The sequence below is a fragment of the Globicephala melas genome, chromosome 2 (assembly GCF_963455315.2).
Source record: "Globicephala melas chromosome 2, mGloMel1.2, whole genome shotgun sequence".
Classification (NCBI taxonomy): Eukaryota; Metazoa; Chordata; class Mammalia; order Artiodactyla; family Delphinidae; genus Globicephala; species Globicephala melas.
This window is the reverse complement of record NC_083315.2, coordinates 124,233,778-124,238,295: the sequence shown is the minus strand read 5'-3', so window position 1 is coordinate 124,238,295 and position 4,518 is coordinate 124,233,778. Positions and strand designations below refer to the sequence as shown.

The 4,518-nt window shown below is 35.4% G+C and overlaps 1 pseudogene; it reads right to left on the bottom strand.

The window, feature by feature from the left end:
• Nucleotides 1-2,523: 2,523 nt before the first annotated feature.
• On the bottom strand, nt 2,524-3,105 carry LOC115852014 (proteasome subunit beta type-6 pseudogene; annotated as a pseudogene).
• Nucleotides 3,106-4,518: the final 1,413 nt, after the last annotated feature.

Sequence of the window (4,518 nt, the reverse complement as noted above, 5' to 3'; positions counted from 1 at the left end):
GCAGTTAGATAAATGTCCATAACTTCATTGTAATGAAGTAGATAATCAATACATTAAACAAGATAGCTTGGATTTGAATCCCAGCTCTGCCACTTAAGATCTGTGTAAATTTGAGCAAAAACTCTTGGTAACTCAATTTTCTTAGCTTTAAAATGGAGACAATAAATTTAACTTTATCTTTGTGCTATTTCGAGGATGGAACAATTCAAAACGTGTTGAACTCTTGGAATAAACTGACACACAGTAAGAGCTCAAAGATGTAATTACTAATTAAATATTAAATAAACTTAAAAATATTTTTCATTGCTGCCCATGCCTTGCTACAGCTAGTTCCCCAGTGATGTTCATTTCTAGGCTCTGCTTACCCCATTTTCCTTGCAGTCCGGGGAAGTAGTGGCTTAATCCATGACTAATTTCTGGGTTGGATCACTGTCCTCTATTTACCCTTTCAGGTCTTTCTTCACCTTGTAACTAGCTCCCCATCTTTGAAATTATCTGGTGTGGATTCTCTTTTGTTGATTAACCCCTGATACATCTGTCCAAACTCAATATAAATTTATTTTCTACTACTCACTTCTGTCCCTTAGAACTATGTATTATATGTTTACATCTTAATGGCTACCAAGGTGTATACATGAGTATAATATTTTACATCATCTTTATATTGCTCCCTACCCAATATATCTCTGTGCATTTCAATAGATTTTAAAATTATAAGGTAGACACTAATATTTATCAAAGTAATTATATATTAAAATTTTTGTAGTATGTGCCTAATGAAAAATATTTGAAGAAAGCATATCAAATATTAACAATGATATATCTGGAAGATGGAATTTGGATTACATTTTATTCCCTTTATTATTCTTTTTAACAGAAATTATTTGGTGTTTCCAAAAATGTTTACAAGAAATACATATTGCTTATGATCTGGCAATTCCACTCCTGGCATATATCTGGAAAAAACTAAAACACTAATTGGAAAAAACTATAAAACACCAATGTTCATAGCAGCTTTATTTACAATAGCTGAGACACAGAAGCAGCCCAAGTTCCCATCAAAAGACAATTGGATTAGAACATGTGGTATATGTATGTACAATAGAATATTACTTAGCCATTAAAAAGACTGAAATTCTGCCATTTGAAGCAACATGGATGGACCTAGAGAATATTATGCTTAGTGAAATAAGTCAGAGAAAGACAAATACTGTATAATATCACATATATGGAATCTAAAAAAATCAATAGAAATGAATGTATATGCAAAACAGAAACAGACTCGTAGACATAGAAAACAAACTTGTAGTTACCAAAGGGAAGAGTGAAGGGGAAAGGGACAAATTAGGGGTATGAGGTTAACAGATACAAACTACTATGTTTAAAATAGATAAACAACAATGATACACTGTATAGCACAGGAAATAATAGCCATTATCTTGTAATAACCTATAATGGAGTATAATCTTCAAAAATGCTGAATCACTATGCTGTACACCTGAAACTAATACAATATTGTAAAGCAACTAGTTCAATAAAAAAGAAAAATATATATTGCTTTTATAATCAGAAAAAATCTATATAACCAAATGGGCTAATGCAGTTTTATAATTGTTCACTGTTATGGACATTTACTTAGAAACAGTAAGCATATTAAAAGATATTATGTATTGCCTATTTTAGGAAAATCCACCCTTAAAGTCTAATCCAAACTCAAATAGTCCTTTGAACACAAAATAGTGCTTCCTTCTAGAGAAATATTACAGTTGGAAATGATTTTATTTAAAATGTTATCATTTGGAAACTTGAGGCTGGTTAGTTCATTTCTTAGTCTATGCATAGTTATATGTTACCTCAGCTTGTCTATGCTCCTTGCTATATCAGGTCCCCCAATGATTATTAGCTACTTTATGGGAGGCATCGGGTTCTATCTTCTAATTTCCCACTGTTCTTTCATAAACAGGTAATAATGATGATAATAACAATAACAGTAATAATAAAACATCTATTTACCATCTAAATTAGACATCATAGGACATCATCTCTTGTCATTACAACCAAATGGAATATTATCATCATTTTACAGATGAGGAACATGTGCAAGAGAAATTAATTTGCATAAGCTTACAGTTCATTAGGTGGTAGGACCTAGATTCAAAAGGAATCTTTTATTTTATAAAAGAATACAATAATTATATCTTAATCCTTTAAATATAATATTTCATCTTTTGGGAGACATTGAAATCCTTGAGGGATGAAGAATGCACATTCTGGCAGGAATGTTTCTTCTGCAGATGTATGTTCTTCCTGTACCACAGAGCACACAGAGAGGCTCAAGTACAACACTAGATATGAAAGAGCTTGTTTTAACCATGAACATGTTTCACGGGGCACAAAAGCTACTGATTACTTCATCAATTACTGAAGTCAAATCTGCTTCCTTCTTTCACATCCCCCACAGGCATTTTTTTTTTCTCACTGACAAACTGTTTACTGAATTTTGCCATCAGTATGGGGTGTCTCTTGTTGTATCTTAGAATCCTAGGATTCAGGGAGGTGGTAAAGTGGCAATGGTGAATTTGGGAATCTGGTATCCCAAAAGTACCTTCCGCTCTACCCCTGATTCTACAATGGCTGCCAGGCGGATCACCCCTCCGCTGGAGCCGTCCCGCTCCATGGCCAAAGCGAGAGCTGCCCCCCTTCTTGGGGGTCCCAGCCCGTAATGATGATTCCTGCCGTCAGGTCTTCTGGGTATCGGTAACTCATCTCCTTAAAGAGGCCGGCTGACGTGTGTACCAGCGGAGGCTCATTCAGCTCAATGCTGTGGAAACCAAGCGCTACTGCCTGGCTATCAGCTGCTGAGCCTGAGCGGCAGCAAAAAATACGGTCATGAATAGGGGTCAGCTTGTCAGTCACTCGATTGGCGATGTATGACTCAGTGGTTGTTCTGGAGTCGACTCCTAGAACCACGCCCCAATCAAATTGCACGGCCATGAGAGTGGTCCCTGTTGAGACTTTCTGGTTTTCCCAGTTGCGGGTAATGGCCTCAGGCCCCTAGGCTGGTGCTGGCCGCGCTCCCCGAGCAGCTACTAAGGTGTCCGCCATCTTCTCGTCCCGTACGGCCACAAAGCAACTGTCGTAAAGCACCACAACTCTAGCACTTCCAAAAAGTCTCCAAGGAAGAATTATAATACTGTATGTTAATATTCCAAATATTTAAAAATAATTTCTCTTCTTAAAATCATGTCTGACATTTATCTATGAGAAGGTGCCACCTGCTGTAATGAACTGATCATTAGAGAAGGAAGGAAAAGTGGACCAGCAGACCAAAGAATCCAAACTACAGTGTGTGTGTGTGTGTGTGTGTGTGTGTGTCTGTGTGTGTGTGTGTTCCACCTTAGAGAACTAGTTTCTTATCTCTCTGTTTCCTCACCATCACCACTATGGTGGGGGGGGGAGTGAAGGGGGAGAAAGAAAAAGAGATAAGATTTGTCTTCAAACCTGTTCTGAAAGTAGCTTGGAAATAACTTCAGAGGCCCCAATACCACTGAAATATAAGCAGTACCAATTTGCCTATTTAGAATTGCTCTTTAAAATTTGAATCTACTTGAATGAGTACCCTAGATAGCCTGAGATAGAAACGTTTTCTTCCCTGTAGGACAAGGAATTTACTTTTCTTTCCCTTTTACAGTATAAATCAGTAGACTTGTATAAATATCAACAAATTGCTTTCCAAAAAGCTTAAATTATTTTACTTTTCAACAAGGAGTATGAGAGTTTACCTGTCTCATTAAAACTTTAAATATTAATATTGTTTATTGCTAATTTGATAGTTTAAAAATTTGTTCATTTCTGTGTTAATCTGCATTTCTTTTACTGTCAGAATGACATTTTCATGAATTTATCAATCATATGTATTTCCTCTTTTGTGAATTATCTCCAGATATGCCATTTCCATTATTTGTGGGCTTTGACATCTTCTTCAGAGTACCCTCATAGACTATAGGTATTATCTGATTGCTTTATTTATTACCATAGTTAATAATTTTATTTTCAACTTGCAGTTTTAATTTTTTATATTCACACAAAATTTTTAATGTTTTAGGTCAAATCTATTAATCTTGCTTTTTATGCTATATTTTATCACTTTGATACACAGAATGTTATTCCTATCCAGAGATAAGGCAAATATTCACCTACATTTTTGTCTAGCTTTTTAATCTGTTCATTTTTTTCACAGTACTTTTGTACAATTGGAACTGAGTTTTGTGAATGCGAGAGAAATGAGTCTTTCTTGCTAATTTCTCAGTAATTTTATTGAATAAAACAAAATTTCACCAATTATGATATTTCCTAACTTGATTAAATATCAAATGAGAAAGCCCAAAAGAAAACCATGTGCACCCAGCATTCAAGTCAGAGATCATCAAGAGGAAGCCATCAGGCTGCCTCCTACAGCTTTTATTAGAAAGGCAATTCCACAATGAATTTACTGTACTCCAGGGTCTGACTTTCTGC